This window comes from Mytilus californianus, unplaced genomic scaffold, assembly GCF_021869535.1.
Source record: "Mytilus californianus isolate M0D057914Y unplaced genomic scaffold, xbMytCali1.0.p SCAF_7, whole genome shotgun sequence".
Classification (NCBI taxonomy): Eukaryota; Metazoa; Mollusca; class Bivalvia; order Mytilida; family Mytilidae; genus Mytilus; species Mytilus californianus.
This window is the reverse complement of record NW_026262723.1, coordinates 68,982,444-69,000,763: the sequence shown is the minus strand read 5'-3', so window position 1 is coordinate 69,000,763 and position 18,320 is coordinate 68,982,444. Positions and strand designations below refer to the sequence as shown.

At 31.6% G+C, this 18,320-nt stretch overlaps 1 long non-coding RNA gene across 4 annotated transcripts in view; it reads right to left on the bottom strand.

The window, feature by feature from the left end:
- Positions 1 to 18,320, bottom strand: part of LOC127709980 (uncharacterized) — a 106,012-nt gene that overhangs the window by 18,507 nt on the left and 69,185 nt on the right. For 3 of the 4 annotated variants that reach the window (XR_007985881.1, XR_007985880.1, XR_007985883.1), the window contains one exon: positions 255 to 393. This is a non-coding gene — a long non-coding RNA (uncharacterized LOC127709980). The remainder of the gene's footprint in view (positions 1 to 254; positions 394 to 18,320) is intronic. The other variant, XR_007985882.1, reaches the window with a different exon arrangement.

The window sequence follows — 18,320 nt, the reverse complement described above, 5'->3', positions numbered from 1 at the left end:
AAAAAGTTTCATTATTGGTTTTTTTGACAACACAAGGTTAACCTAAGGGGGGATGAATCGTTTGGATAGGATGAAAACAAGTTTAACACTTCTTTTATTATGTCTGCATCAATTTAACTACCTTACTCGTGTGTTTTTCTTAATTGTGTGTGTAACAGTTGTTGTTTTCTTGCTTGCACGAGTGTGTTGATGATTGGCGCAGTTTCCTTTTTAGTAATTCAAAATTTTGTCATGACAAGTGATTTTGTGCTTACACAGATACTCTTATCGATCTTCACCTTGCTGATGCCACGTGGATTCCCAGAAATAACCCAATCATGTGACAGGTTGTGTGGTGTAGGTGGACTGTCTCGTTCATGTCTGGATGATGGCCCGCTGTCTCCATCTATTTGTCTGAAATATTGATTGACATTTTTTAATAAAGGAGAAAAAACAATGATTGAGCAGTGCACGTGTTTCAGTAAAGGTGTCTGACAGGTACATTCAATGAAAAATTATACAATTATTTCATAGTATCTTTACCAAGGAAAATTTATAACGTCAATAACATATTGCATCTTTTCGCACATTTAAAATATTATAATGTTTAATATGATACAATACGTCAAAGGTTATTATTTCTGTATTTCACCAAGAAACAAAGAATGCCTACGGCACATTAAATGGTTAGAAAGGATTACGTAGGGAGTATTTAAATAGAAACTTTTTTTATCGTTGCATATCATAGGTTCTCTGATATGCAATGAATGTTTGGCTCACCATTCTCTCTCTCTCTCTCTCTCTCTCTCTCTCTCTCTCTCTCTCTCTCTCTCTCTCTCTCTCTCTCTGTTTCTACACCAAGATGCTTCTCGTGCAACAAAATATGAAGAACCTTTTTTTTTAATTTCGAAAGCAAAATATTTGCCCATAACAAAAAAATATTTTTCATTTGGAACAACCCAAAACCATCTCAACTAAAAAAAATTATATGCAGTTTTGAAATGTCGTTGGATGACCTTAAAATGTCGTAAACAATTTTGGTGATCAAGTCCCACTGGTACACAGAACAGGAAATCCTCATATGTCACAAAAACATAGTTTAAGATACTTTAATTGCACAGGCATTAATTCAACAGGAGGGTTTAAAACTGTTTTTACTAAAATACACGTGTCATGACCGATTTTTTACTTTTTCCAGGAACTATACAATTTGACCTTTCAATGTTGTACAGAAAAAATAAATCGAAGAAGTCATTATATTACTCGATACTAATACCTAATACTTGTTCAAGTATTTATTATACATAGTAACACGAAGCTGCTTATAAATAATTATAATCTGGTACAAGTTCTCCCTTTTGGTATAAAAATAATGAGATGTGGTATGATTGCAAATCTAACAACTACCTTACATAGTCCAAAGGACTTTTGGTTTATCTAAGGTTCCACTAACATCGTCTTAATTGTTGTATAATGTTCACATCGAAAAAAAGATTCCAAGTGGAACTATCAAAAAACATAAATCGAATGAAAAAAAACTACATCATGGCCAAAAATAAAACCAACGAATAGACAACAGTCCAAAAACACTACACAGAAATATTAATAAAGATCGAGTAACACGGAACCCAACCTAAACCGGACCTGAAAGCAGGTTCGAACTCCCCGAAAGCATATAAGAAATTCCAGCTCCACCAGTATCACCCGTCGTGTCATTCATTGCCAGTAAACAAATCGCTAATAAGTCACATTCAGTGATGTCAGAATCGAGGAAATATATTTTGGGGAGGACAAATGGAACAAATACGTTGTAACCTGCATTTGACACGGATGTTCCATAACGCCCAACAAATCATAATAGCGTCCGTAAAACCTTTGAAGGGATGTCATCAACTTTACCATTTGAACCCTTGGTTCTAAAACCAGGTTTAACCCACCATTTTCTTCGGAAATGCCTGTACAAAGTCAGGAAACAACAATTGTTTTACACTCGTTCCGTAGGTTGATAACGTTTGATTTTGTTCGTTTTTATGAACTTCCCCCTTTTTGAATTTGCCTTGGAGTTCGGTATTTTTGTTATACTTTTTTTCTATTGCTTAACATTCTATCAAGGAAATCATGATAGAAAACACAATCCCTGAAATGTCGTATTAACTGGGAGATATATAATTCGATATACAGATGCTTCTGGAATGATCGAACATAGAATAAAAAGTTCACAATGAGAACATTTTAATGAACCTGGAGTTTTACAAAGTATGATTGTCTCTTCTTTAATGTGGAACATAACACTACAGGGAGATAACTCTTTAAAAATCAGCTGAACGTTTTAAACACGTTCTATTGTTCAGGAAATATTAAGCTTCTCAATGATCAAAATTAGTGTTTGTCAAACTGCTATATATCCAATAAAATTTTTCCGATAAAGTGTGTGGTTCAAGTTTTTTGTAATTTTTTATATTTTTATCAAAGGGTCAAAGTAAATATTTTGTCAAAACTTTATGAAAATTAAACGAGCCAAATTAATTTTAGTCAAGGTGTTTGGTACCACCTTAAATAAGAAATTCGTTTTAGCGTTTTCCATTCTTTTACATGCAACAAATTAAGGCTAATCATTTCAGTCTGTTTAAAAGTTAAGAACGAGGAATACTTATGTGAAAGGTACAGAAGCAGTCAAATAATTTTATACTCTTTCACGAGGAGAGATACTTAGATTGTTTTTATTGTATTTTTTTTGTAAATTTTAAGTATCCATATCCGAAATAAATATCTGACCAAAAACAATTGAGATGAGAACAATATACATACAAATACAATGAAAACATAACCAACGAAAAAACATGATGCATGAATTTGGTTTACTCTCAGAAGTACCCATATTGTTGCTACTGGACTATTATTCCTATTGTTATCAACCTTAAAGTCAGTGAATCGGTAGTGGCATAATTTATTACATGCGATTTCGTGATTTGATAAATTCTTATAGTTGATGAAATCATGCAATTTGCATATGTAAAGGAATTAAAGTTACAGCTCCAAAGCGACCATAGATTCGTACACTGTATGCACATTCTGACCCAGTACGAATGTACCTGTCTCGTATACATTCAACTTTTGCTTTTTCAGCTTTTATTTTTAGATATTCGTCCAAACAACACAAAATTGAGTCGATGAACATTGAATGCGTCGTCACGTGTATAAAAATTGACAGGATTGGAATGTGTTTTTCAATACCTTTTTAGGTAAACTTCTAAGTAACCTGATCTTATTAATAATGAATACGAAGAACCTGATTTCAATGCGGGTTTCATACTTCTGATACAGAGAATTTAGCAAAAATGAATAATTCATGATAGCGCGTGCACACTTCGACATCGTGCTGTTGATAACGACAATCCTAAAATTCCCAGAATTATATTTCGAAAAGTGTACCTACAAGTGAAAGTTAAATAACTTGAAATAAATTCGTATGATTAAAATAAGAAGGTCATTGCTAGGACAAGTATATAACTTTTGGTATTGTAAGTAAACTTATAATAACCCAGTGGTCCAATTGACAACTTTCTATATTGAGATACAAAGTCAAAAGTTCAAAACAGTCTCTTATTCCATAAGGGACATAAGGAGTGTAAAATTTTATCAACTACACAAAGTTACTTGTGAATGGTAGTATTGACGATATTGAACATTTTATATACATATAAATTCGTTATATCTTGTGTAAATATTTTAAGTAATTTTTAGTTATTGTTCTTGCGATAAATTTAGTCGTGTTCAGGGTTCTCTTTTGAACTCAAACCATAAAATTTCTTTTACCTGAGAGGCAATTCAGTACTTGGATTTCATACTGCACAAGGAGAAAAAAAAACAAATACTAAATGCAAGAGAAGCATCTAATTATTACTGAATTCATCCCGCTAAACTTGAAAAAAAAGCCCATCGGTTCTCATCGAAATGGACAATTCATTTCAAAACGAATGATCCAGATTTCTCAATGAATTTTTGTCAATTTTGAAAAGTCTTGAAAAATAATTTGCCTCAAGATTATGAAGACACAACATGTAAGTAAAACATCATCTATTTAAATTGTTACTTTGTGTTAAACTGACAATTTCCAATTGGACATCTTATACTACTTTATTTTTTAATTTGAGAAAAAGGTAAAGGCAAACTCCAATGAACGATTGAAATAATAACGAATTTAAAGACAGGATACGAGTGTAATGATTACTTATAAAACAAAACAAAAAAACACACACTCACACACACATACACAAAAAACTTTGAAAAAATAGAATAACAACAATAACAATTGTAGTGTTTATGTTGTACTTATTCATTCATACTTTTCATTTTGAAGTAAGTATTTGAAATACTGAAGGTTTCAATTTAATATTGAAAGCAATAAAAAATCACGAATCTCATGTTAAATTGTAAAACATGTACTTTAAGAGAATATCAAGAAAACTGATTCACGCATTGAACATAATGAAATTATATAATAGTTATTAAAGAACCTGTCATTATCGTGACATATGGACTGCCCACAGAACAGTGGTATTGACTAAGACAGCGATAATGACTGAGCCGTAGGCCGAGGTCATTATCGCTGTCTTAGTCAATACAACTGTCCTACGGGCAGTCCATGTATCACGATAATGACCAGTTTTTCAATAACTGTTATATTTATATCATTGAGGAACCATGTTTTTAAAAATTCTCATAAATTCAAATTGTTCAAAGCAAACTTGAGTTATTGTACGATTTCTATAGGAAAGAGTGAAGACCAGTCATAGTGATAACTATAAGTCACTGCCATTCATTTAAGTGCAAGTTTTCAGTATATGAATACAAAATAAAGTTTTCTATAAATTTATAATTCTTGTTGCTGAGTAGTTTGTCTCTATCAGCATCGGAAAGTACGGCAAAACGATCATTTGAGTTGTCTGTAGCAGACGTGCTTTCCAGTTCAGCCATGTTCCAATCGTCTGAATCGCGATTGCGTTTTATTAAAGGGACATCACTCTAAACAGAGAAACCACACCCCACTGGTCATTAACATGCAAAAGTCCGTTAACGACCGGTTTTCTGGTCCGTTTTTTTTTCTGTTAAAGACCGATGGAATTTTTTACTTAAGAATAAAGAATGTCATGTTGCCCCTTGTTATCCAATAAGAGAAGCTAATTCTTAACCGGTATGAAATAATATATGATTACAAAGAAACTTTAATGACTAATAAGAAAATCTTATGAAACTATATGTTACTGAAGTAGCATTTCAAATACAGTCACAGTTCACTGGAAAACTCAACATAACCCCTTGTTATATTAATTTTGCAAATATAAGGCGGCCATGAATTCCAAGGACACGAAGTTGGTTTACAATGTTCTTGCAATAAACGTCAACGTTACGGCTTTGAATTCGTTCATAGCACATACAACTCTTTCATTTGAATGACTCCGGCTGGTTTATAAGACTGTATAAATAAAATAAATTTTCGTTTGATCTATAATAATTCTTTAGTGTGTAAAGTACAAAAAATGTAGATAAACAATTGGCTAAAAAAAATTCAAACGGACCCATAGTTTTCAATACTTTTGTTATATTTCCTATTGTAAGACAAAGTGAAACAGTCAACAAACACTCAATCAAACAGATTTTATAATTTTCCGCACGTGTTATACAAAATTTTACCCAGGTTGATCCAGTAATTAAAACTATCAAGTGAAAATATAATATTGTCTTGTCTCCCAGCGTTTTCAAGCCCCCATATGAAGGACATTGCTGATGATATTCAACATTAAGTCTTTTATATGATTTTATTCATTACAATGAAAACCGTAAAAAACCCTAACGTTCTTGATCCAACAATGGATCTTAGAATGATGGCCAACCATGTCGATTACATTCTACAAACGACATAACAAAGAGTCAATACCGTACCTCGGAGAGAGGGGACTGGATCGTAACCCTTGGCTAGCGAAGACGATACCGTACAGAAATAAGAGAATATTTTGGACAGATTTTGCACAGAAAATGCAGTCGCTTCACTTGTCGGCGTTGCTCCGGACACGCAAACCAAATCACATAAATAAATAAGGAAATAATAAGTTGTAACAAGGGATACCGTATAAGCTTATGCATATTCCGTATTCGGAAGCTTCACGATTAATCCAATTACCAGAAACTATTATAAAGCACGAGGACAGCCCATGGTCAGTTAATATTATTTCTTTAAATTAAAAGTTTTAAAATATATACACAATCTACAAACAGAATTTAATATCCGGTTTATCTAATCAATTAAATCATCGTTTTAGATGAATAAGAATTGTGTTATCTCAGGTCATAACGTGCGACATACCTCGTATCAAAATTTAAAATCTAAGTGGATTTTCAATAGAAACTAACTTATCTTACGTCATCCGATACAAAATAAATAACGAAAGAAATTAATCTCCGTATATTTTGTTGTATTTACGTATACGATTACAGCCCTTTTCTAGGAAAAAGATCTTATAAAATATATAGTTGAATCAGAGACACGCCTGAATTATCATCGGATAGAAATCGACCTTATGCAAGTGCACGTAATCATGTACATGTATAAGACTTTGATTGATTTTGGAACATTTAAATACAAAATAAAAGATGAATTTTGGTCTATTTTGAGGGTTCTTATGACATCTCAATTTTCAAACAGTTACAGACTTTGCATAGAGATTTTTTTAACTCGAAAGAATTTAACAGATGTATTGATATTCATTTGCATAAGGTCGATTGTTATCCGACGCAGCTCAAATGTTAAATGCCTTTTTTATTTTGGTGATTAGCTGTAGATATTGATATAAATATGTGATTGTTACCAACAGGTACAAGATTCTTCCACGTTCATGTTAAATCCTGATATCTATTATGATTTACAAGCACTGGGTCGATGCCACTGCTAGTGGAGTTTTCAGTCCGAGGGTATCACCAGCCAAGAAGTCAGAACATCTGTGTTGTAATTAATTATCATTGATATGGTCATAATTATAAATTAACTGTTTAGAAAACTTTGATTTTTTATAAAATACTAATGATTTCTACCCCAGAAATAGATTATCTTAGCTGTATTTTGCAAAATCTTTCGAAATTTTTAGGTCTTTATGCTCTTCAACTTCGTACTTTATTTGGCCTTTTTAACATTTTTGATTCGAGCGTCACTGATGAGTCTTTTGTAGATAATGGCAACAGTAACATACCGCTGTTAAATAGTCATAATTCGATTAAGCAAAAACAAATCCGGGTAACAAACTAAAACCGAGTGAAACACATCAACTATAAGAGAAAAACAACGGAACAACAGAAACACCGAACTACAACAAAAGCAAACCCCAACAAACATAGAAACGGACTGTCTGATAACAACTGTTATATTCCTGACTTGGTACAGGACATTTTAAGAAAAAATGGTTGGTTGAACCTGGTTTTATGGCTAGCCAAAACTCCCGCTTATATGGCAATGTTAAAAATACCGCTAAAATGACAACACTGCGTGATAGGAATATAGTACAAACAAACGCAAGAACACTCAGCACAGAGAAATACATAAATAAATAATATAGTAGTACATTACAACATGTAAACCGCAGAATAACAACGGACACCTCCCATGAATTTACGACAGCACACCAGGACACCACAAACGAAATATAAACTGTGCGTCACATGAATGGACCAACGTCATAAAAAGTGACGTATCTTTTGTGACGTTTATATTATCACAGGTAAATTTCTAAAAATAAAATAGATTTGTTTTATTTATAGACACGTACAAGAACGTTAAATTGGGATTGAGTTTGTGATGGTGTTATTTTATGTATTTTCTAACCATGACAAGAATATTAAAATGGAATTGTGTTTGTAATGGTGTTATTTTTTGTATTTTCTAACTATGTCGGTTTTTCTTCTAAATCAAAACTGTGTATAAACAAAAAACCCTTTGTATATAGTTGCTTTAAGCTTAAAATCAAATAAATGAAGTAGATGATTTTTTATCTTAACTTTTACATACATATAGAAAATAAAAATAAAATAACTAATATAAGGCAAGATCATGTAAGACCAAACAGCAACCACACATGAAAACAAACAACATAAAACAAAAACCCTGGAGACGAACCACGAGTAACTCGACTATACTGACAAATAAGACATATGTGAAATGTACCGAAAATACAGAGTTCAAACCACAAACGAAATAAACGGACAACAACTCAGCAAGAAATGACCCACCGGACCCACACGTTTTCAATTTGTAGACGAAACAAGCGTCTGACGTACAAAATATGAATCCTAGTATCTTTGATGAGTTTATTTACGTTAACCAAGTAAGTTGGAACTAGCTTAAATGACATTTCACCACAAAAAATATAAAAAGATATGCGATCAATATCATTTAAAATAAAAGTGCAAGTAAGATGACTTTTTTTCTGATGATACTAAATATAGACTAATCATTATTTCATTCAGCATATTTCTGTGGAATGTCACACATTGATATGCACTTTGATATTGACATTCAAAAAATATATGAAATCAGTGCCCATATCATTATGAACACACATCATATTCTTTTTCCTTTGGGAATATTATTTCCTCTAACCTATATCAGAGACATATAAGGCTCTGTCGATATGTTTTAGGTTTTTCAATGTTACAACACCTCAAATTGGTAACCACCCATCTCTCCATAGGAAGAAGTAACAATTAGCTCTTTCCTTAAATTTCACACATGAATTACCCTTAGATTATTTCTCACTATAAATTTACTGTATTTTTTTTTTAATTTATAATATAAATATGGTTAGCTTTTGATTATCGATTATCCTTAACAAGAACTTAACTATACAGAAGCACTGAATGCAATATAATCAAACCATGATATATTTTATAACTTAATCTGTTTAAAGTGCTCATGTCTTGTACTATATACATGGAATACATGCTTTCATGTTAAAATATATCCGTATGACTTGTATTAGAAGGTCATTACTATGACAAGTATGTAACATTTAGTATAGTAAGTAAACTTATAATAACCCAGTGGTCCAATTGTCAACTTTCTATATTGAGATAAAAAGTCAGAAGTTCAAAATAGTCTCTTATTCTATAAAGGAACATACGGAGGGTTATATGTTATCAACTACACAATGTTACTTGTGAATGATAGGTTTAAAAATATTGAAAATTTTACATACATATGAATTCTTTATATCTTGTAAATATTTTAAGTTATTTTCAGTTATTTTTCCTTACGATAAAGTTAGTCGTAATCAGGGTTCTCTTTTGAAGTAAAAGCATAAAAAAAAATTATTTTTCAGGCAATTCAGCATTTGGCGTTTATTTTGCTTAAGTAAATAACTATATATATATAATATTGAATGCAATCGGAGTATCACATCGAAATGGACAATTCATTTCAAAACCAATGATCCAGATTTCTCAATGAATTGTTGTCAAGTCTAGTTTTATCAACAATAATTTTCCTTTAGATTTTGAAGATACAAAATGTAAAAAGAACAACTTTTATTTAAATTGTACCTTTGTGTTAAAGGGGCATTAGCTACGAGATATAAAAAAAAATAAAATATGTGATTTTTTGTTTGTTCAATCATTAATGAAAGTGAAAGAGTGAAATAGTAATTCGCTTTTAGCAGTCAGTTTGGTTCAATTTTGTCAAAATAAGCTAAGAAACATCGCTGATGAATAATTCACTTGCAAGTGAATAATTCGACCTCATTGAAACAGTATTCATGTGACCTTCTTATTAATCAATTAGCTAGAGATGAGTTACGCATGAACTAGGTGTGTTCAGCTATTAAAAGGAAAAGAATGTCAACATTGAAAGTGAAACACGGGTAAACCATTTGATTGACTGATTCGATCCACAAAAACTTATTCTTATACAGGTGAAAACGATGATTAAGATATTTGTTTAACCTATCATATGAAATCAAACAGACCTAGAAAAATCCAATTGCACGTGTTCGTAATCTATTTACATCTGTATGTATGTTTATATCGGGTTATATGACCCTCGGCAGTCTCCGGAGGTCACCTCGATGGTTAATTAGATGGCGTCTAGACAAAAATACACACGAAATGTGGATATATATTATCGAGTCCATGTATTGTTAATTGTTCATTTTAGACTTTTTGTAAGTTTGATATGCGTTTTTGTAGGTTATAAATCAAATATGAGAATTTTAGTCAAATCGATGAACATGAATTTGACAGATATTGCCCCTTTAAACTGACAATTTCCGATATGACATCTTATATTACTGTATTCTTTAATTTCTGAAAACGGCAAAGGCAAAATTCATTGAACGATCGTAATTATTAGTGAATTTGTATCAAGGATACGAGTCCCATGATAACTCGAAAAACTAAAAACTAAACACACACACACATAAACACGTACAGAAACAAAAAAAACAAAATAACAGCAATAACAAATGTAGTTTTTAGGTTGCACTTATTTATTCATACATTTTATTTTGAAGAAAGTATTAGAAATACTGAAGGTTTCATTTTAATATTGAAAGCAATAAAAAATCACGAATCCCATGTTAAATCGTAAAACGTGTACTTTAAATAAAAAAAAAAAAAAAAAAAAAAAAAGACTGATTCGCGCATTGAACTTAAAGAAATATATGATTACAAAGAAAATTTAATGACTTATAAGAAAGTTCTTATGAAACTTAATGTTACTGAAGTAGCATTTCAAATACAGTCCACTAGACAACTTAACATAACCCCTTATTATATATTTATTTTGCATATATAAGGCGGTCATGAATTCCAAGGACACAAAGTCGTTTACGATGTTCTTGCAAAAAACGTTACGGTAGTGGATTCTTTCATAGCACATATAACTCTTTCATTTAAATGACTCCCGCTGGTTTATATATAAAACTAAAACTGTATCTATCAAATTAAATTTCGTTTGATCTGTAATGCTTATTAAGTGTGTACTATCAAGGATGATATTTCTTACTAATAAAAAAAACCGGAACTATAGTTCTTAATACTTTCATAATATTTCACGTTGTAAGACAAAGTGACAAAATTCACAAGCACTCAAACAAACCGATCTCCTAATTATCCGCACGAGTTATACAAAATAATACACAAGTTTATCCAGTTATTCAAAATGATTAAAAACATTGCTGATGATATTCAACATTATGTCTTCTATAATTTTATTCATACCAATGAAAAATATAAACTTAAACACTCTGGCGTTCATTATCTTGAAATAGACATTCGATTGAACAACCATATCGACTACATTAAAAAAAGACGTAGCAAGCAGGTGATACCTAAAGGTTCCTTTACATCCGATTGATCACCTATAATGTCGTCTCGACAAAAATCGCACGTATGAAAACTAAAATCGGACGCAGTTTGGTTAATTGCATGGAAAATTGTATCGTGTGAACAGAACGCTGTACGATTTACCTTGGCGATGGTATCAAATCGGACGGAAAATCGTATCGTGTGAACAGAACGCTGTACAATTTATCTTGTCGATGGAATCAAATCGGATGAAAAATCGTATCGTGTGAACAGAACGCTGTACAACTTTACCTTGGCGATGGTATCAAATTGGATTGAAAATCGTATCGTCTGAAAAGAACGCTGTACAACTTACCTTTGCGATGGTATCAAATCGGATGGAAAATCGTATCGTGTGAACAGAACGCTGTACGATTTATCTTGGCGATGCTATCAAATCGGATGGAAAATAGTACCGTGTGAACAGAACACTGTACGATTTACCTTGGCGATGGTATGGATAATAGTATCGTGTAAACGCTGCTTCAAAGATAGTAGAGAATTTTTTGGACTGAGATTTTGCACAGTAAATGTATTCTCCACCTGTCGACATTTTTCTGGACACGCAAACCAATTTCTAATAAAAAGATATGGAAATGATCAGCTATATATATAACAGGGGATGCTCCTGGTGAGAGTTGCCTCATTGGCACTCATACCACATCTTCTTATTTATATTATGTTGTAAATTTTGGATAAAATGAATACAAATTGAATGGAATAGTCATTTTTATCTGTTTAAATGGTACTGTTTACTATTTTTTTTAAATAAGATAAGATATGACTGGATACAGGTAGTTTATTATGCCCTATCTGAAAGAAGTACAGAAAGAGGTAAACCAGCATGTAGGGGTGGGGACATAAAATGATCAATGTTTCTATAAGTAATTGGGGCATACAAGTATTTCTTATAGCATAGTTTTCACAATAACTCAGTAACGCATTGATGGTATCATAAGAATTCTTTATATCCTTATGTCACAGTACAGGGAAAAAAGTAGTATTACATTTTCCCGGCTTTATGTTGGCCTTTTGTGCACGCAGGGCAGGTGAAGGAAGTCAACTTAGGAGCGCAGTGATTGGATGTAAGGGTACAATATATTTTTTATTTAGCTATGAATAACTGCAGTATGTATATTCAGAATAAAGATTTTGAAACCCATTGAAATATTTTCTTGAGAATTATACGAAAAGACTTAAAATGACGGTGGTCATGGATACCATTAACAAGCTCCGTTCAAAGATGGTCATGATACTATTTGACTTCAATTTCTAAAACAGAATAATAAAGTACTAATGCCACACGTTACTGTTTTGTGCAGGTTTTTATTATAAAAAGTGGTAAATTTAGAAAATGTTAGTAATGTCGCCTATGGCAGAATAAATACTACCGTTTTCCCTATAAGCAGTCGAGTATTCTGCATTCAAAAGCTTTACGATTTCCAAATACCAAAAACTATAATGCAAGAGGACAACACATGGTCATTTAATATTATTTCACTGAATCAAAAGTTTCAAAATATCTACGCAATCTACAAACCGAATTTAATATCCAGTTTATCTAATCAATTAAATCATCAATCGAAATGAATAAAAATTTGTGTTATATCAGTCATAACGTGCGACATACCTCCTATCAAAATTTAAATGTAAGTGGATTATCAATAGAAACTGACTAATATTACGTCATTGGATACAACATAAATCACGAAAGAAATCAATTTCCTTATAGTTCGTTAATTCAAACATTTACGTGAGATACAACCACGCCACATGTTTTGAAGTGGTAATGTGAACCTTTTCTAGGAAAAGGATCTTATAAAATTTATATTTGAAGCAGAGACACGCCAGGATATCATAATTGCTTTGAAGTCTTTGATGATAATTAACTTTGGATTACATGCTTTTGATCAGTAAAATAAATTACACAGATGTTTTAATTATAAAAAAACACATTAACTAATGTTGTATAAACCTAATTAAATGGTAAATGCCTTTTTATTTGGTTTATTAGATATAGGTATTGATATAAATATGTGGTTTTTACCTACAGGTACAAGATTCTTCCACGTGCACGTTTAATCCTGGTATCTACGATGATTTACAAGCACTGGTCGATGCCACTGCTGGTGGAGGTTTCCTCCCCGAGAGTAATGCCAGCCCAGTAGTCAGTACTTCTGTGTTGACATTGATCAGTAAAATAAATTTACACAGATGTGTTTTAATCCTGATATTTACGATGATTTACAGGCACTGGGTCAATGCCACTGCTGGTGGAGGTTTCGTCCCCGAAGTTTTCACCAGCCCAGTAGTCAGCACTTTTGTGTTGACATTACCTATTATTGATATGGTAATAATTATGGATTAACTATTTATAAAACCTTGATTTTTTAAAAAACTAATAATTTTCTACCCCAGGAATAGATTAACTTAGCTGTATTTGGCAAAACCTTTCGGAGATTTGGGTCCTCAATGCTCTTCAACTTCGTACTTTATTTTGCCTTTTTAACTTTAACGAAACGTGCTTCGGACATACTAAATATTAATCCTGGTATCTATGATAAGTTTATTTTTGTTAACCAATTATTATGGAACTATCTTAAATGACTTTTCACGATAGAAAAAAATAAAAAAAGATATGCGACCAATATTATCGTTTAAATGAATATTGTAGGTAAGATGATATTTTGTTTTCAATGTCATAGCTGATGGAATCTAAATATAGACTTTTCATTATTTCATTCAGCATATTTTTGTGGAATATCACACATGGATATGATGCACTTTCATATCGACATTACAAAAATACATGTTATTCAGTGCCAATATCATTATGAACACATATTATATTCTATTTTCTTTTGGAATATTATTCCCTCTAACCAATTTCTTTTAAGTATTTCAATGAAACAACACCTTAAATTGGCAACCACCACTCTCACCATTGGAAGAAGTGAAACAATTAGCTCTGTCCTTAAATTTCTTACATGAATAAGATTAGAGATAATATTATTTTTCAAATTAATTTTTTATTTTTTTATAAATATGGTTAACTTTTGATTCTCTTGTTTCCCTTATATGAACAAAACTATTATACCGAAGCACAGTCACTGAATGCAATCTTGTCAAACCAGGGTAGATTTTATAACCTTGTATGGTGAAAGTGCTCATGTTTTGTACTTTATACATGGAATATATGATTATATGTACGACACAATATTTATATTATTGCATTGTATTACAAAGCCGAAAGATAGTCGAAAGTCAACCAATGGTCTTATCAAATTTCCGTATAAAGCCGACAATTAATCCAGTCAGCTTATATTCTTATCAAATCACCATATAAAGCCATGATTGCTCAACATTTTTCTTGTCGAGACCTTTTATAGCCATTACTTTACAGTATATTTTTTTAATCATTGTGGAAGGCCGTATGATGACTTATAATTGCTTATATCCACATCATTTGAACTATTTCGGATAGTTGTCTCATTGGCAATCATACCACATCTCCTTATGTTTATCTTAATTACGTGTTATAGTGTTCTTTTTTTTTGTCTTTGTAATATAATTACCTTTACTATTGAGTACATTTTTGGTAATATCCTTTTGGCGTGGCTCGGCATGTATGCATCCCGCCATTGTGTTGTTGTGCTGTAGTCATTTTTGTGTATTCTTGTCATTTATTTTTACTTATGTGCTTTGTCTATATGCCATTTTGATTTTCTTTGTTCAAATCTTTGTTTTTTATTTATAGTGATTAGAATTATAACACAATGTTGACTGTTGTACCGCTAATTTTTACATTTTTACCTATTATGTCTGTTTGTTTTGTTCACACATTGTTGTCAATATAATGGAATTTTATGCATTTGTCATACAAGAGAGAGATTTTGCTAGCTATAAAACCTTGTTTAATCCACCATTTTCTACACGAGGAAATGTCTGTACCAAGTCAGGAATATGACAGTTGTTTTCCATTCGTTTGATGTGTTTGAGCTTTTGATTTTGCCATTTGATAAGGGACTTTCCGATTTGAATTTTCCTTGGAGTTCGGTATTTTTGTTATTTTACTTTTTATAATGAATAATAATTAGTAATTTGTATTTTAAGCACATTTCTATATCTCTCAGGTTAACTGAAGGTCAGTAATATAATACAAGATAATCAAACAATTTAAATTGTGGATATATAAAAATATGTCTATACAAAACTTGATTGTTGTAAAAGAAAGGCAAAAGATACCAAAGGGACATTCAAACTCATAAGTCGAAAATAAACTGACAACGCCATGGCTAAAAAAGAAAAAGAACAACAGACAAACAATAGTACACAAAACACAACATCGAAAACTAAAGACTGTGAAATTCTTTTCTATTTCAATAAAAAGGATTAGATATAAATCGAAGTTAAGATTATTAATTTTCGACTTGTAATATTTATCCAATTTCCAAACCACAAAGTTTGAGTTTTAGTTTTAAATTTCCTTAAAAATCACAACTTTTGTCTTTTTGAAACTGAATCGATGTTAACAATTCAGGTAGTATGTACATACATTTTTACAAATTGACGTAATCATTAACATATCCCGTTACCAAAGAAATGAAATATAGAGAATAGAGAATAATGGGCAAAATAAACAGAGAATTGAGAAAAATTGTCTATAAGTTAAAGAATGAAGAAATGAAGGATCCCCCTCCTCCCAATCCAGACCCTCACCAATGGAAAAAGATGTACGACCTTCAACCATGAGCAAACCCATACCGTCGAGTAAACTATAAATGTGGAACTGTGTATGCTACAAAGAAATATTCAAAGTAAGAAAAACAAAGGTGATGTGTTGTCATTATCATTCATCTATGTTCTTAAATGGACATATGATCCAATATCGACATCCACAACAGAGAATTCAACTTAAGCCAATGCTAGGAACTGTCTTGAACTTGCAGTAAGATGTGTTAGGTTTTATTGTTTGTTGAAGGCTTCATTTTGACCATGCAATGAAGAACAGCAATAAAATCGCCTTTCTCTGATTTTGTCTATCTAGAGATGTTATGTCGAGAATTAATACACCGTAACCTTCTTTTCCGTTACATAGAAATTTATAAGAGAAAGTTCCAACATTTTACTTGTCTTTTTATTAACGTTTTCCCCATCTTTTCAAAAGTTTACATCATATTTATGAAAAATTGACCACAGATACTGCATTTATTGCAAAATTATACTATTTTCAAGCTTAGGATAAGACGGGCGCTAACAGATTAATGAAACAATGAAATTAATCAGTCTTTTAGATTCTGAAACCGGAAATTAAGTTATGGTACTTTCATTTTGGCGTTCGAAAAAAGAAAATTACACAGAATGTTTAAGATTTTAAAAGGGGGTATAACTTAAGAATCGTTTATCAACAGGGCATCAAGTTAAAGAAAGACAGCCCTGACAGTCGTCTTTATATGACAAAGAACAACATATTGCATTGGAAAGACACGAAACATAATACAATGCTCTTAATTGGGCGTTATTAAGTTTTATCGTTCTGATAAGGGAACAATGAATAAATTCAAACAAATAAAATAAATAAAAATCAATGAGTACAAAATCCTTTTCTGCATGTTCCCATTTGCTAAACCGACCCAAGACAATCGTTGCTAAGGCAAAATACTTATACTTGTATCATGATGCAATCATCTCGAGTCAATCATATCAACACTATATAATCAATTGATTTCAATGACACAGTTTCTGTTTATCAGTTACGAAATATTGGGTGTCATTGCATATTACATAATTCATGAATGAACGTTTTAGACTAAACTACGTGACGTAAATGGGCAAAGTCCTTTGAATTGAAAACAGTTGTACTAAAATGAACTTAATATTTGCAAGCAAGGCTAATTCAATAGATAACGTGCATTTCTATATTTCCTTCATTAAAAGTAAATTAAGTTTGAATCGAGTACGTCAGTGATGTTATATATATATAGTCTTACTTAGTTACTTATGTTCAACGTTATACATGAAAATGATCACATATAAGCAGCGAAAAAAGGTGACATGAAGTAAAAAAACAAATGATAATGTCAACAGTTCAATATATATAACATGATCTGTATCTGTTTTCCCTCTTATATTGTTAAACATCCACTGCAATTCATGAATCCCTGCATTTCCTCCGAACCTATTGACCTAAAGTCAATAACTAAAACTTCTTGCACGTGTTATATCAAAATTTTGTCTATGGCAATTAATAATTTCACTTTTCCAAAGACGAACATTTAATATAATACACATACTGCAATGGGACATGTTATAATCTATGTACAAGGTATACATTGCTTTCATTTTAAACCAAACTTCTGGTGCCAGTTATTTTTGATAATTTATATAGGATGTTATATTAACTTTTGTTAACAACATACATATAAATATACACAATATGTACATTGTCGGAAAATATAAAATTAATTTGTAAGAGCCGGGACGAGCTTTTCTCTTGCTTCGTAGCGAGTACAAATAAATTGTATATTTCCGACAATGTACAAATATTGTTTTTATCCTTGAATTTACATCCGGCACTTTAAGGTTTAGTTTTTTTTTTTAAAGAAATCAACATAGTTTAAACGCGGACCGCGAAGAGGACCCCACATTGAACACAAAAAGACATATTCACATTACCATTTGCTCAATATAGAAGCGGAGTACAAATAAAGCAAAAACTTATTGGTGTTCCTGTTATTTGTACAATAGTTGGCTGATTGCAGGATAAAAACAAATTATTTTTAAGAGGCTTAAAAAGTCGTGCTCTCGAAACGTGAAGTCCTCTTTGTCGATAATGCAAAGTGATCGCTAAAATATAAAGCTTGGTGCTATTAATGTCGTAGATATCGTCCGAAGTGCAGTTTGTCATTTGCTTTGTGAAAACCTTTTCAAAAGCGTGCGACATTAAATCGAAAGTG